The 17,461-nt window shown below is 43.8% G+C and overlaps 1 long non-coding RNA gene across 1 annotated transcript; it reads right to left on the minus strand.

Moving 5' to 3' along the window:
• Positions 1–9,106: 9,106 nt before the first annotated feature.
• On the minus strand, positions 9,107–15,988 carry LOC144104221 (uncharacterized). The gene is made up of 2 exons (XR_013308467.1): positions 15,485–15,988; positions 9,107–9,305 (listed from the first exon to the last, which is right to left on the minus strand). It is a non-coding gene; the product is annotated as an uncharacterized LOC144104221 (long non-coding RNA).
• Positions 15,989–17,461: the final 1,473 nt, after the last annotated feature.

The following is a 17,461-nucleotide window of genomic DNA, read 5'->3' on the forward strand; positions in this document are numbered from 1 at the left end:
GGTACCCGGACAAAGCGGATCTCACGCACCGTGCACGGAACAAAAAACCTAAGCGACCGATTCATTAAAGATTTTCCGGAATTTTGGAGAGAGACTAGAACTGAAAGGCAGTCTGCAAGAATAAGAACCCGTGCTACATGCTTGGGAATTTTGAGAAGAGTCAAACCAATAGCCAAAAACTGTACGAAGAATATAGGAGTATAACCAGGGATACGAACGGAATAGCTCCAAGCCAGATCCTGCGAATATATCATAATCGCCGCCTTAATTCTCACAGCTGCCGGAGGCATCAGTGGAGAGAACAGTATGATGAGGAAAATTCTGTAGGTGTTCAGAAAGACGACCATTTAGGATATCTGCGGGCATATGTTTCGCATGGGACGGGTAAATATGGTCGTAATAGAAGACGGGGTCAGCCTGCGTATCAGCAACTCGTGGCAAGGAGATCAGATCAACCTGAAGCGGAGCTTGCGTGAATCTAACTTGCGGAAGCTGATAGCGTGACCAATGCCTCCCATGCATGCCTACTGTCTTTTTCATGACAGCATTCTGGCTCACCCCTTTCTCCATGCTTACACAGACATTTCTCACAACTAGCCGGCCGTAGTATGGAATGAGCTTAGGGAAAATTACCTCTTTAGTCGTTCTATCTGCACAGCTTAGAAGTATGTGAAATGTACTTTGGCTGTGGGTGCTTTGGCCTTTCTCTCTCATAGTCCTTTTGCGAACTGAAATGGTGGACTATATTAACTTCTTCATTACATATTGTGCCATCATTGTCGCAATAACAAAAATTTTGCACATAGTAAAGATCTGCAAGCGCTGAGGATTTGTCTTTAAACTCTGATATCATTATGGATGGAATCAATACAATCTAGAGAGCCGCCGCGGTGGCTGAGTGGTTATGGCGCTCGGCTGCCGGCCCGAAAGACGTGGGTTCGACCCTGGCCGCAGTGGTCGAATTTCGATGGAGGCGAAATTGTAGAGGCCCGTGTGCTGTGCGATGTCAGTGCACGTTAAAGAACCCCTGGTGGTCGAAATTTCCGGAGCCCTTCACTACGGCGTCTCTCATAGCCTGGGTCGCTTTGGGACGTTAAACCCCCACAAGCCATAAACCAATACAATCTAGAAGAACAAGTATAGTGCAGCACATGTATGATTGGTAGTGAAAGACGAATGTTGTTGATGTTGTTTGCCTATCAAAACATGACACATACCCACACTGGGCGATCGGCCTAGAATACGGTGGCTATTCACCTGCACTCAGTAATAAAAAAAAAAACCACGCGGGAACGAAACACCGGTGGATGTTCTGAATTTCAGGAACAAACCGTGCAACAAGTAGCAAAAAATATTCCTGAATCAGATTTTACATTGCATAATGAACCATGACTGTACCAAAGCAATGAGATATAAGTGAAGCATTTCATTCCTTTCGTGACAGAAATGAGTTATTAGGTTTGTTGAATAATTAAAAAAGTGATTTTTGATGGCAGCCAGCATGGGTCGTTTCAAGTTATAGCTCAAGATTACAATCACATCTGATATAGATGACACGCATGCTATGAAAGCAAGATAATTTTTTCCAGTTTTGTGAAAAATGCAGAGGCAGTTTCAAGGCTTGCTTCCCAATCTGATTTCTGACGTGTACACAAAGGCATGCCTATAAATTATTCGTGTGTTACACCAGAACCAACACTACTTAAGTTGGTAAATCATGTTCATTACCTGGGTGTCATTAATAGCAAAAATATACTAATGCTGCTAATCCTATAGAAGAACAAACAGCGGTTTTATGAAGACGTTAAGTAATACGTGATACTGTTAATTGTGTCCATCAGGTAATGAACTGTGCGGCAGTTTCAGTTTCTCTTCTTTTATTTTCAGTTTCGGTTCTCTTACTTTCAGTTTCGCTTCTTCAGAGTTAGTTTCAGTCACATGCGTATATTGCTTGACACGTAGAGGAGGGGGGTCGGCGGAAACTTGGCGTCAGCATGACATCGCTCGCTCCGGTGTGTCGTTCGATCTTGCATCTACAATACAACAACGTGCCGGCGAGGTAAACCTTTATGAGTTTCACGGGATCCGCGCCCTTTGTACATTCCTGAAAACCCCGGGCCAGCCACCAGTACCATGGAACCAGTGGAAGGCACTGTTAGAGGCGCCTGGCGCCTGAGTTTGCTGCATTCAGGCGCAAAGATATATATGCTTCTGCATTCGCGCGGCGTCGAAGGTCAGCGTCGTTCCGGAACGCCTCGCGCCACGAGCGCAATGTTAAAACGAAGGAGCAGGGAGCTCAATTAAGTGAAGTTACGAAAGGCGAAGATGCGTTTCAAACAGCGCTCAGCACTTGCGACCGTCTGTTCTCAGCCAAGACGGAACACCAACGCGGTTCAAGATATGTTTACAGAACCCTGGTGAGCCTGTCAGAGGTTTATATTGCTCAGTTACGCGAACTTGCGAAGAATTGCGACTTCGACAATTCCGTGAACACTGTTGTTCGTGATCAGCTCGTTTCTGGCGTTGCGTCGGACAAGCTCCTAGGATTAAATTGTTGCTCGAAGGTGCAGGGCGAACCGGGAAAAGGCGATTAATAGCTTGTACGAATTAGAGGCGCTTTTTTTAAAATTCAGTGATCACTTTGGCGATGTAAAGTGCGCGAGGCGAAAGCCTTTCTGCGCGCACTGGGGCTCCTTCTTTTAACTCTTATTTAATTATTTTTAATTTTTGAAACTGCATTGTCACATACATTATTCTTCCTTTTTATTTATTTTTCTTTAAATTTTTATTCGTTTATTTATATATTTATTTATTTATTCTGCCGCCGCGGTGGCTGAGTGGTTATGGCGCTCGGCTGCTGGCCAGAAAGACGCAGGTTCGATTCCGGCCTCCGCGGTCGAATTTCGATGGAGGCGAAATTCTAGAGTCCCGTGTACTGTGCAATGTCAGTGCACGGTTAAAGAACCCCAGGTGGTCAAAATCTCCGGAGCCCTTCACTACGGCGTCTCTCATAGCCTGAGTTGCATTGGGACGTTTCATAAACCAAACCATTTATTTTTATCTTTAACGTTTTGTTTCTTTCTTTGGTTATTAATTTATTTCTCAAATTTATTAATGATTAATTACAAACTAATGACTAATTACTAACCACCCATTACTTTGTAATTTCTAAGAGTATATGGGTTATAGCAATTATAAGGGTGATGACATCATAGTGTGACAGATTTCGCAGATGGGCAGACAACGATGAGCCATTAAAGGCTTTCGCCTTAAAAGTTTCCATGAAATCGCCTCTTCTGACAGCGTGAAGCAAATATGTAAAGGCAAGTTCGAGCGCCTCTCGTACACGCGCCGTATCGTCATGCACACAGCTCTGAATCTGGACGCTGCTCACTTGCCACCGTCTACTCCGATGCGTACGTAATAAAGGTGGACATTGCTGTATACCTGGAGCTCCAATCAACATTTGGCCGATTCCACTCATTAGCAGTGCAGAAATTGTTCCAAATGCAAGAAAGTTTGTCATTTCCAAAAAGTACAGTTGGGACAGAGCATCAAGGAAGTATACAAGGATGGAGATGATGGAGAAAAAAACAAGTGAGTGAAATTCGTGGCTTTTCAGTGCTGCTGCATGGATTTTCAAAATGCCCGTGTTGGAATTCTGCCCACCTTCCGTTGTAGCAGTGAGGCTGGTGGTTCTTGGGGGCCCACAGAATCAGTTACTGCGACTTTTTCAGGGTTCTCTGTCCATGTGAACTAAAGGTTTGGCTGATAGTCTATCATGTAGACCCACTGCAACCACGACCATTGCAGGGGGGAACTGCTGGCGGTTTGGCCACAGCACCAAGTGATCTAAGTCGGCAACGCGCTGTCACATATTTGCAAGACAATCATCCATCAGATGCATTTCTGATTCTCTTAGCTGCTGTGGTTGCCACTGTGCTCACCCAGCTGATTATCTCATATGTCCGAAGCGTGTGGATGAGCCGACTGTCCTGGAAATTATTCAGTGCGACAGGTGCTCACGAGCAGCTGCATATGCCCTACTGGATAGAAAAAGCTGCTCATATGCAGGCATTGTCTGCACAGCTGGTAGTGATATAGAACCTGGATTGGCAAAGTTAGTTGTTGCTGCTGTGGAAAAGGCTCTTGCTGGTATCCTCGATCATATGATCACGTTCATTGATGCCCTGTCCCAGGTGATCTCAGCACAGGTTGCATCATCTGTTGTGAGCAGCCAAACCATGTCCTTCCTCCTGTGGACTCAGTCCAACCTTCAACCTCTCTTACATAAATGCCAGTGTTGACAAATGTCAGACACAGTCCTTATCTCTAACGTTTTCCCCTCTGACACAGAAATGTTATGGCCAACTGAGAAAACGTCGCGCTTTGTCCTTGACATCAAAATATGATTGTGCTCATGCCAAGACCACAAAAGGGTTAGTCTTTGGGTATCATGAAGAAAACTGACGTGTTGACAGAGGCTGTTGCCGCCTCCTTTCTAAAGCAGTAATTATGGTGAGATTAGCAGTCCTCTAATAAAATTGTTACTCAATCGCATCCTCCTTCAATGATTTACAGCAGCTCTTACTTAAGCATAGCCCAGACATTATTTTTTTGGAGGAAACCTGGATTTCTCCTAATCAGCTCCTCACATAAGAATTTCCGTGTGTTTAGAACTGACCGCACGAACGGCAGGGGTGGGAGTTTAACATTGATTTCATCCATGAATGTGTCACAAAAACTTATGCTCAAGAATTGTGAGATGCTTGCAGTGGATATCCTTGTACTGCAGTGTGACACTCTAACAGCTGCGAATATTTACTTTTCTGCTGACGTTCATGGGATGGATTGCTTGGATGTTTTATTGTGCAATAACTCCAACGTGGTTTTTGCGGGAGACCTCATTTCACATCATGCTATATGGGGTTTCTGCACAGATGTCAGTTGGCAAGTACTTTGGTGTTGGATATCTGCAAATGATGTGCATTGTTACAACAGCTGTGCCATAACTTGTATGTGGGCTCATTCGCGTTCAGCGGCTGATTTGACTTTCACTGTTAATGGGGTTGGGATATCTTCATGGTCGCCAGTTGACTGTGGTACGTCGAGTGATCACTACTCGGTAAGTTTCATTACAGTGTGAAGCCCCCTTAGGGTGACCGGTTCAACTCAAAAATTCGTTAGCACTGTACAGTTGAAGAAATTGCTAGGTCAAACGCTTTCCTCTGTAGAGTCCTCAGTTAGCTCAATCCGAAGGCAGAAGGAGTTCTCAGCTAGCTCTAGTTACATTGGATATTGCAAAGGCATACGACAGTGTTAAACACAGTATTTTGCTTCATAAACTAGCTGACCTCAAAGCTCCTTCGCACCTACTTGAATAGATAAAACAGTTCTTCAATGATAGACATTTCTTTTGCACTGGTGGCTATTACAATGTCAACGCATACGCTTGGTTGAGGGGCATGCCTCAAGGTTCAGTGCTCTCACCGTTACTGTTTAATATATTCATATGCGAGATATTCCTGCCCGCCTGGTTGTCAAGGCCTAAGTGTACATAGACGAAATTGCATTTTTCGCTTCTGTGAAGGACGTCCACACTCTGTTCTGGATGTTGCAAGCGTACCTCAATGCTGGAAGCCTGGCTGTGGCCTAGGTCACCTTTAATTGTTAATAAGAGTGCCCTCCTTGTTTTCCCATCAGCATCCCCCGTTTACATCTCCTTGCTGTATCGCAATACCCAAATCCCACAAGTTGATAGTCTATAAAATACCTGGGTATTACCTACGATCTGCAGTTAGACTGGTGACTACAAATAAAAAAAAGTACTCAAAGGTGAGTACGTCCTTGGCAGGTTGGTGAGAATCAGCCACAAAAATTCCGCATGTACCATGACACTTCGCTCTTTTTTTATATAAATCTTATGTAAGGCCACTACTTGAGTCTGGCTTTGTTCTTTTTTCTGGTTGTCCAAGGTGCAAGCTTCAACCTTTGATTCTTTTAGAGAGACATGATCTGCGTCTTTTCCTTGGATGACCAAAAACTGTGGCCAATTCTGTGCTGCTCTTGGAGGTGCGAATACCTGGTTTAAACTCATGGTTTCAGCTTCTTACTCTGCAAACTGTCCTTAGAGCTTTAAAGCCTATTCCAGGATTGGCTAGCCCCATATATTTATGATATCCCCGACTCTGTTCTCCTGTAGTATTTGGCCTAGCTATAAGCTCCCTCAGATTAGGTTCACAAATTCTCTGCTATCAAAAATTTTCATCACATTCAGTTTTGTAGTAAAGGTTCACAACCTGTGGACCAATGCTGGTATTTACTTTGAGAACACCCTCCTAAGAATTAAATGAAAAGAATTTTCCTGCAAATGTTTTAAATGGGCTTATAGAAGAGTGTCTGGACAAATTTCCTGCTCATACTGCAATTTTCACAGATGCCTTTCAAGAAAAGGAAACGGTAGCTATTAGCTCTAGATTGCACTTATTCGTTTCGGGCCCATGATTATACACCTATATTTGCTGTTGATCTTCTAGTGATTCAGTTGGCCCTAGATAAGGTCCCTTGCACCGTTACTAATGTCATAATACTTGCTGACAGCCTTTCTGTCCTGACTGCACTCGAATGCTCGAGGGGCGCTCTTCTGGGCCATTCTCTAAGATTTTTCATTCCACTACATGTTAAAGAAGTAGGCTTTCACTGGATACCTGGACACTGCGGCAAAACAAAATCTGCCCTTTGTGGGGCTCTGGTACCATTTACTCCAAACACTGTGCATTGACAACAGCCTGCTTCCAATGGTTCCTGCATCTGCATTCCTTCAGTCATGAACCTCTCCTTGCTGCAGCGGATTTTCAACATTCCCTTGGAGTGTGCGCTTATGTTGTTCATGGCAGTGCGAGGTGTCTATGAAGTGGGATTCCAAACGGCCCCACTTGTTTTCAAGTGGTGCCACTTCAAAGCAAGTGGTCCCACTTCAAAACAAGTGGTCTCGCTATGTGGTCTTGTGGTCTCACTATGCAGATGTTGTTGAGCATCTGTGCAGGCTATTGCGACACTACGTTGCTTTCGCTTGGGACTCTGAGGCACCTGAAAGCTTTCATGAAGTGAAGCAACTACTTTCAACTTGTGAGGCAATGCACTTGTTTGATCCGGCTCTACCAGTGCCCGTGGCCACGGATGCTTCAGAGCATGGACTTTCTTTCCTTCTTTCTTTCTTTATCTCTTTCTTTCTTTTCATTTCAGATACTACAAAACGTTTGCAAAAACTGCTGGGCCAATAGTTGAAGCTAGTATAGGCCCAATGTACACATCTGTTATTACAACAGAAGATGCCAACATGAAACTTGGTTGTAAATGATCTGTGAACAAAGCAACAGCAAACAACACTCAACAGCAGACATAAAAAGATTGACAAACATAACCCTCAACCTTCGAAAAGTAGAACTTATTAGCAAACAGGAAAATGTTAGCCATTTTGATATCAAGTGGTACACTATTCCATATTTTCGCCCCTCAATATTGAATTAGGTGCTGACCATAGGCGTTTCGAGATATAGGGTAATTAAAATTAATATTGCTTGCATTTCTAGTATTCCTGTTAGGCAACAGAAAAATATTAATTGCGGGTAATTATTTTTTATAATGTTATTTACTACCATTTCGATTCTCATTTTATATAACAAAGGAAACTGCAAAATCTGTAACCTATTGAACAAAGGAGCACTGGGCTGATACCTGTTCGAGTATATTATTATTCGCAGTGCTCTTTTCTGCAAAGAGATAATTTGTTGAATCTAAGATCAGTGTGTACTAGCCCATGACTCGCAGCAGTAGGTCCAATGACAATGAGGAAGAGAAAAATAAATGATCTCCAGCACAGATATTTCCCCCGTGTTCTATATAGAATGTAACAAGCTGAAGCAAGCTTGGAGCACAGGGGATCGATATGTTTGTGCCAATTAAGGTTCTAATCTAAGATTACGCCGAACAATTTAATGGCATCAACTTGCTCAATTAATACGTTATCGAGGCAAATATGTAATCATGTATCTGTGATGTGTTTTGCCTTGACCTAAACAGGATGTACATTGTTTTCATAGCATTTATTTTCAGCTTGTTAGCCTTCAACCATGCAGAGATGTTACTTGACTAGCGTGTCTTAGCCTCAATTTCAGTTTGTGTTGCCTGAAAAACTATTGCAGTGTCATCAGCGTACATCACCGTTTTGAATTCTGCAAACAGAAACGAAAATTGTTAACATAAATAGAAAACAGCACAGGGCCTAGGACTGACCCCTGGGGGTACTCCAGCACAGACAGGCTGTTGAGATTATTTTAAGTGTTTTATGTGGACAAATTGTTTTCTGTTAGTAGCGTAGCTTGTAAAAAAAATCAAGGACAAATTATTTTCTGTTAGTAGTGTAGCTTGTAAAAAAATGTTTGATGCATGATTTCAAAGATGCAAGCAAAAATTTTGTGTCTATACCTCTTTAAACTCAACTCTATACGCATATCAGAAGATGATCATCCAAGCTTTTGTTACCAATGTAGTCTATTGTAATGTAAACAGTAAATATTTGTGCAGTGCTAATTCAATAATTATTTCATAAAAAAAGGCTGTGACAACTTGCATGCATTCTTAAAGAGTTTGCCATGCAGCTGTTCTAATGACTGTCACTATGAATGCAGGCTAATCCATCTCACCTATTCGCTCAGTGAAATGCTGTGTGGCCCATTCGGCAGATTCTACAGTACTGCAACAACATAGCATTTTGAACAGTGTTATGCATAGTGTTATTGTGGTTCCTTTGTCTATTTTGAGCGCTCACTTAACCATATCTCAATTCACACATCAGTTCAGTTGTCACACCTCAGTGTATCTACTTTCATTTATATGGGTGCTTATGAGAATAGGTAAACAAAATCTACAATGCATCAATTGTTTTTATTGGAAAGAATAATTTACGAGAGCTTGCGGTGACAACTTGCATCTTTAAAAAGTGTTGCAGCTTTGTTTATTTCTACACTGCATGCCGGACAATGCTGGTGATAAATTCAAATCTCTGGATGCATATACCTGCAAAGAGATTGGACGACAACACAGCTTCAGGAACAAAATAGATATAGGTTTATTTCAGTGCTATGACAAGCAGATTGCAATATACTAGAATCTGAAGAAAATGTAAGGCATAGTATATGTTGCGATCTTCTAATTATTTCAATAACTGATGATAATGACATCTTCAGTACAATCATGAAAGGCCACCAATGTTGTCTTCACGTCTCTCTTTGGTTGTTTGTCACCTGAAAGACATCACAACAGCACAAATTAGAACAGTCATCACTTTTAGCTCTGCACACACTTAACTCTTATTTGACACCGCATAATAGTACCATGTGTCACTTAGAGAGTTGTTCAGAACAAGTCTACATCAAGTTGCACCCGAACATCAACTTTGTGAATTGCCAGCAATGTGCAACTGTAGACCTGACGAAAAAAGAAGCATGTACAAGTGAGGAATGTGTCAAGGCAGTGAAACCCCTGTTGGTCCGCGGGTGCACGCACCACTCTTACCAAGCACCTTGTACTTATAAGACACACCATGCCAGAAGGTGCCCTCAATTAAACAAACTTATTGCGCCTTTTGCAAGCTGTACACTTCAGGTGCTTGGTTAGAGCCTCCCTATCCGCCACCTGGGAGACGCGCTCTCTAGCAGTCAGGTTCTGCCGAGAGAAAGAAATGGTCTGGCTTAGCCAGATGCAGCAAAACCATTGTGCTGCAGTTGTTTCAGTGTGCAACACACTGCGCTGAAAGGAAAATATACTTACCTGCAGCATATATGGCCGGTATGGAGGTGCCTCTCGCGCTCTAACGCACACACCATCCTACTGGTACCACAAAGCTGCTGCTGAAAGGAAAATATACTTACCTGCAGCATATATGGCCAGTATGAAGGTGTCTATCGCGCTCTAACGCACACACCATCCATCTGGTTCCAGACAGCTGCATACCTCATAGGTGAGGTCTATAAGTGCACAGATGAACTTGTAGAAGGGTTGTAAATCTGAAGAGAGTGCCATAGAGTCGATCCCATTTTTCATAAGTAGTTGTGTCCTGGAGATGTTATTATAACAGTTGCCTCAGCATTGCTGTTAAGGATGTGCTTTTTTTATGTTCTCCTTCTGAAGCTCAGTTGGCTTCGAAAAACTTGTACTTGAGCTGGAAAGCCTCTGCTTCTTAGTGGAATGAAACCTGACTTGTTGTTCGATTTTCTTGTTTGCTGGCTCCCTTGATGCGTGGGGCATTTCTTCTTTCTTAGTGCCTTCATAAATATTCAGTACAGGGTCCAAAAGCTTGCTGGCCTTGTTGTGCACTTCTTGAGGAATTTCTTTCTCTGAGACATACTCTTTGAGCACTTCCATCTTGGCCAAGATCAAGTCAGAGTTTATCATGCTTGTGGAGGCTTGTGCTGTTTGAACACTTTCTAAGATGTGGAAGGCCTCGCTTGTCTTTGAATTGGATGACACTGCTTCAGCAGCTTTCAGGATCTTCTGATCTCTTCCTTCAGGTGTGCCAGCGATGACCACACAGTGAATGTGTTTGCAGATCGTCAAGCACATTCGGTGCTCCTCACAATCACATGAATAGCTATGCACACACACCATGCACTCGCTGCACTTCAGAGGGCAGCAGGCACTATCTTTCTCTTTTGAGATCCTGTATGTGAGGCCTCTTGTGGACTGGGATTGCACAGTCCATGTTCCGTCTTCATTCCTCTTGGCAGGCATAGTAATTGCCACAGCAGATCTGTGGTTCTTCTCGATGCGGCTCATCTTGCTCGTTCTCTTTCCTTTCACAATGTGTTCTACCCTCTTCATCAAAGACTCGTATGTCATGTCCATCAATGCAGTGATGAGCCTGTCAACACGATGATTCTTCTTACCTTCCAGGAAACTATGCTTTAAAGTCCTGTGCATCCTTTCAAGATACATGTTTGTGTTGATGCCAAGCCCAGTTCGAAAACTGTAGGCCCACATCTCCAGGCGGTGAGCATAGTTGCCTCTGAAGTAGTGAAGAAATTCCTGAAGCCTGGGGTCTTTGTTGGCCAGAAATGACTCGAGAAGCTCAGCCACCTCATCCTTTTCGGGGCACTCTAGCAGTGTACGAACAGCATGGTAAACATCTACTGCGAGTTCTTTTCCTTTTATCTTCTCAGTAATTCCTCGCTTCCAATTTTTATCCACATGTCATGTGCAGAGTAGTCGATGTTGAGGTGGACCCATGACTGTTGACCAGGCCTTGAAGTATTCGGATGCATCATCTGTCATGAAAGTTCTAGCTGAGAGGGCTCCTGTGGAGTACTTCAGGGATTCAAAGAATGCTGCCAGGGTTTTCTCATTCATCGTGCTGCAGATGAAGTAAGCCATAGGCAATCCTGCTCCATATTCATCCAGCACCAGAACAGTCACCAGTTCAAATTGGTATCCTGCTGTTCCATGTGTGGAATCAACACAGACTGTTCCTGTACCCAAAACTTTCAGCAGCTCTTCCTGTGGCTCCGTCATTAAGGCAAGAGCAAAGTCTTTTGTACTAAAGGTATTCGTTGGGTCAACAACTCTCTGCTCTTTGTACAAGCGAACAACAGGTTGCCCCTTGTTTCTCATGCCTTGCACCCATATGCTTACACTCACAGCATCATTATCGTGACATCTTTCAGGAACTGTGAGGTTATATTGCCGCTTGATGTTGTGCAAGTCCATGCGATTTGTCAAATGCAGAGGAGTTAGCTTGCTTGTCACTGATTCCCTTATTTTCTTCAATATTGTCCTCATGGGCACTCCTTTCGAGAGGTCATCCGCAATGCTTGCTTTTTCCTGGTCAGTCATACTCAGGTGTTCAACATCTGCATCATGCCCATAATGCGTCCTTTGGTACGAGACCTTGACAGTACCCTCGTCTCTTGTAACGAACATAAAAGAAAGGCATGTCTTGCCGCACTTGCAGCTTCCCTGACTTTTCATCGCACGATTTTTGTTGCCTCGGCCTGGTCGTGCCACTCCTGACCTATGGCAAGTGTAGTAGGCCCTCGTACATCCGTTGGCGAGCCTTTTTTTACCTGTGGATATTATGAACTTGCACAGCTGGCTCGCTTCCTCCTGTCCTTTCCAATCATGGAACTCTGTAAATTGCATAAAAATATACGTTAGAAAATATTGTTTAGAAAGGTGTTAAAACTGAAGGCACTGTCAATGTCAGTGACGAATGAACAATGCTTGAAAAATATTTTACAAACATTGAGGATTATGTGTAGCATAATTTCATGTATACACTGTACATACCAAAAAGAGGAACTTTGTACCTTGCAGAATATACAGCATTCAAACGCCCAATGCAACTATATCACGAATGTTCGCGATACTTGCGCTATATGCTTCTGTTGCCATCACCTGGCTCAATATCTGCACGCGTGTTTGCTAGGTGTCCCTAGTTACCCACTTTAACGCTGAAGCATCCAATTGGGTGGTGGAATCCTGGAATGCGATCCCTTCGTGTTATCGTTTGTGGACGCCTGCGCCCGATTAAGAAAGTAATAACAAAGATATTAAAGGCAATGATATCAGTCTGATTTTAAGGGGGTATGGTAGGGTAAACCCCCCCCCCCCAAAAAAAAATTAATTTGGAATTTTGGCACAGAAAAATCGACTGCGCTATGCGGAACAATCCTGCGGAAGCGCGGCCTCGAGCTCCCGCTCAAGGCAGTTTAAATGTCGCGCCGGAGTGTGCCGCGCGCCCTGGCGTTTAAAAATGACGAATGGAGTTCGGAGGCCGGTTTGTTTATCGTTGTCTTTGGCGGTTTTCTTCATTATGGCGTGTTTTTTTCTTGCTTGTGTGTGTGTGTGTGTGTGTGTGTGTGTGTGTGTGTGTGTGTGTGTGTGTGTGTGTGTGTGTGTGTGTGTGTGTGTGTGTGTGTGTGTGTGTGTGTGTGGCAACTAAATGGTGCATACTAAAAGATAATATATTGTAAATATTTACTTTTATGGCATATATGCCGATAGAGGTGCTCTTGTAGCGTGTTTCGTCTTTTTGTGAAAGTGTGCGAGTGTGTGTGTGTGTGTGTATGTGTGTGTGCGTGTGTATGTGCGCGCGTGCGTGTATGTGTGTGTTTCGCGTGTTTGCATCACTGCGGTCGTGATCGCTTCTGCTTCTGTTTCGAATCTCAAATATAGTACTTGCCCAGAAGATGGAACGATCAAAAATGGCAGATGGCAAAGGGAGCATAAAGAGAACATTAAAAATAATCGCTTCACTAGCAAGAAGTGCAGTGATAAACCGGCACGATGACGCGCGCAAACTTCACGAAACCTGATCCTCTCGGTGGTGATCTTCTACGATGTAGAAGGCTCAAGTACGACTGGCTACCGTCTAATCGACTTTTCTCTTCCCTGCAGCTTCTTGCAAGATGTTGCTGTGAGCAATACCTCTGAAACACGTGGGGCAGGGGATTCCTCCTTTCTGTTTTGTTCATATGCTTCGATCAGTGATTTGATGCTCCCCTGCTCCACGTGTTTTAGAAATACTGGCGAAAATCGTACTCGAATATAACAACTTCGAATTCAACAATGAACACTGTTTACAAATTAACGGCACAGCCATTGGTACAAGGATGGCCCCCACCTACTCCAACATCATCATGCATAGTATTGAATCTAAATTTTTGAAAGATTGCCCCATTAAGCCCACCTTATACAAACGCTACTTGGATGACATCTTTTTAATTTGGACTGACACAGAGCAAGAACTCATACATTTTATTGAAAACTTCAACCTCGTCAACCTCAATATATCTTTCACTTACACGTACTCCCGCACTACAATTAACTTCCTAGATGTTGAGATTTCGGTAAACGAAGGCTCACTTAATTACCACTTCTGTACATAGAAAACCAACGGACCGTCAACAATGCCTACACTTCGAAAGCTGCCATCCTCGTTACTCTAAAACAAGCATCCCAAACTTCTCAGGCACATCGATTTAAAAGAATATGTTCTCATGATGAAGACTTCGTAAAAAAATTCCAAACGCATATGCGAGAAATCCTCATTAAGCAACGATACCCCCCCGCCATTGTCGGCGATGCCTTTGAAAAGGCATGCATCTAAACTCAACCGAGAGCAAATACTGGAGGGACGTCGATCGATACAGCGAGCAAACAGATCACCGGGAAAATCTCGTACTTGCCTTCACCAGTAACCCGCCTAACGTGCGTAACAAAATCCTCAGAAAACATTTCAACATTCTCGAACAAAGCGAGCGCCTCGCCAAAATTTTCACTACTCCCCTCACACAGTCTACAGACGACCGAAAAACATTTATTACACTCAAAAACAAATAACTGGCCAGTTTTGGGGTGTCGACCCTGTGAAAAAAGTAGATGCCAGGTCTGCAAACACATGCAAACATCAAGCTGTGCACAGCTTGAGGCTTCAAATTGAAATTTAATGGCAAATTTGATTGTGATTCCTGCAACGTAAAAAGCGGCGCAGTTAGCTTAACTAGAGACATGTGCACTGTGCATGAAAACACAAATCGTGTGGGGGGAAATATGAATGGCGGGAGCATTTAGTCAAGGGTGCTTCAATTGCACCCCGCTCGGCAAGGTGGTTGAACTGGGAAGATGGGCTGGGGGATGGGGGGGGGGGGGGGGTTAAAGAGCTTTGAGTAAGCGGATGGGCGGCGAAGCTTGAAAAAAGATTCCGCTGGCGAGAAACGACCGAGTTTGGTCAAGTCGGCGCTCCTAAGGTCAATACGCCCGGACTTTCATTAATGCCGTGAGGAATTGTCTCAAATTTGTGAATAAAGTACGGCTCGCGTACGTTGCTCTCTTTCTCGGGTGTTGTGGAACCCACCCTGTAAGACTGCTAAGCATCAAATGGGTGGTTTTTCTCATTAATGTGTTTTGTCAAGGGAAGGTTGGGTAGGGATAAGATATGCGCGCGGTGGTTATTCAAGCGAATTCGTGCAGGGTTAACGGTCTGCCCAAAGTAGTGCATACTGCACACACTGCATTCTAGGAGGTGTATTACGTTGCAGGAATCACAATCAACTTTGCCATTATTTTCCATTTGAAGCCTCAAGCTGTCCACAGCTTGATGTTTGCATGTGTTTGCAGACCTGGCGTCTACTTTTTTCACAGGGTCAACACCCCAAAACTGACCAGTTATTTGTTTTTGAGTGTATTAAATGTTTTTCGGTCGTCTGTAGACTGTGTGAGGGGAGCGCTCGCAAGCTTTGTGTACAGTTTCACCGCAAATGAGCCAGCGGCTGAGGCCGGGAAATTTTTGAGTCTTCACGATAAAAACGCACAATACTGTATATGCATTCGCACAAACTTGCAAAAAACATTAAAGCAAAACAAAAAAGGGCCAAAGAGGCATTGCAGGCAAATTCATGCACGTCGCGTTGCATACATGTCTCATTACCTTTGTCGTTCCCAAAGGACAGTTGCAGATTTTCGGCTGGAAATTTGTGCACCACGTTGCAGTGATGAACCAAATTTTCGAGCGTTGATAGCTGGCTGCTGCATTGGTTGCAGCGAAGAAAAGCTCCTTTTGCCTCCAACTTGTGGACAATCCTCATATGCTGCAGCATGTTCTTCCGCTGAGTGAAGACTTTGTCGCAGACGCCGCAACGTCGACCATGATTGTCGTGATGCAAATCATGGTCACCGTGCTCAGGTTGACGTTCACTCTGGTTTGGAAACACTGACGCCATTCTGTTCAGAAGTGCGCATGCAGTGTGAAAGCGCAGCGCATCAGATGCGCTTTTTTAATCCCGCGCGCGCTGTCAAAAACCTGGGGAATTCCGAGAAAACTCTAGGGAAAATGTGTCTGTCTCCAACCGGAAATGACGCCATTAAAAGTCACGTGATTATGACGTTGCAGGCGTGACGTCACATTTTCTTTGACCAATCAGCGTTTCCAGCCCACCGACCCGCAATCGCTTGTGTGGCGACCCCCTTTTGGTGTAACGTTACACCTTCGTCGGGGGACTAAGTGCGCACAGTGTAATGTTTAGGCTGTTATAGGGGTAATGTTATTCCGTCTGGCCAAGTGTAAGTATAACCCCTTGATGACTAACTTTACCCCTCCTCAGAAAGACTAACGCTTAGGCCATGAAAGCGTAAACATATGCTTCACTTTCTGGTGCATGTTTGCGCCCACTCGGAATAAGCTTATGCTCAATCCCAGGGCGCAAACTTATACTCGCAAGGGCTACAGTTAATCCTGTCTAATGAGCTTACTACAACCCTCCTACAGAGCAACTTTGCACCTTATCAATGGGCGTAAAATTGCTCTACAAGAGCATATGGGTTCCTCTTTTAGGTGCACCTTTACGCCATGTTAGGAAGGGTAACGTAAGCGTAAGCTTACCCTCGCAGGGGCTATAGTTACCTAATGAGTTTTTTACAACGCTTCTATGGTGCAACTTTGCACCACGTCAGTGGGCATAACATTGCTCTGAAAGTGTGTATGTTTTGCTCTTTTAGGTGCATCCTTACGTCTCTTTTGGACGGGTAACGTTACCGTCCAGAGGAATGTATCCCATATTACAGTGTATTGTTACAACTTCTCGAATGTAAGGCACAGACACGTTCGCTGTGATACTAGGCATCCATTGTTATTAAAGTAAGTAAGATCGTTTTTGGGCCTGTATAGAAAACCACTTCACTTTGCAGGTGTCGGTAATGGTGCATCTACTTTAATGTATTACACACATCGAAACCAAACGCAGCATTACAATACACCTACTGAACAAAGCTGCTTGCTGAAAAGGCATGATAAGCACCTCACTGCCATCAAGTTCACAGATGTTTTTCTCTTCCACATTCCTGGTTATGTTCGTGTTAGTGTGATAAGATTGTGGCGTGCCGTGCTGCACTTCAGAGTGCAGTTTCGGACTCCAGTGATTGTACACCAGTATGCACGACAGGGTTTATTTCTTACTGAATTTAAAATGGCAACACAACTCAGCAGTCTTCTGTCAACGTCATGATGGCATCCATTCTCCAAGCGAACCTGTGTGACAAAAAGAAATCCTTGAAACATGACGGGCAGTACACACATTTAACGCATAAATTGTAATTATAAGATCAAAATTTAATCTGCTACAATTTGGTCTGAAGCGCGAAGGCGTATGTGTGGTGTTTTCCAAGCGAGCATGCTGTACAGGCCAAGAAATAAGTAAAAGAATGAACAACACGAGCTCTGGATACCAAATCATGATACTGATTGAAGAACATGCATGCCTCACCAGCTAGACCAAACTAGAAGGCTCCTACATTTGGTGTGCAGTACACATATCTCACATGCAGTGGAAGTATAGAGCGCAGCTCCCACTTCCGTAAATGGCCTAGTTTTTTTTTTAATTACAGCGTTCTTTCGGCGTTGATTCAAAGG

The sequence above is a fragment of the Amblyomma americanum genome, chromosome 1 (assembly GCF_052857255.1).
Source record: "Amblyomma americanum isolate KBUSLIRL-KWMA chromosome 1, ASM5285725v1, whole genome shotgun sequence".
NCBI classification, from domain to species: Eukaryota; Metazoa; Arthropoda; class Arachnida; order Ixodida; family Ixodidae; genus Amblyomma; species Amblyomma americanum.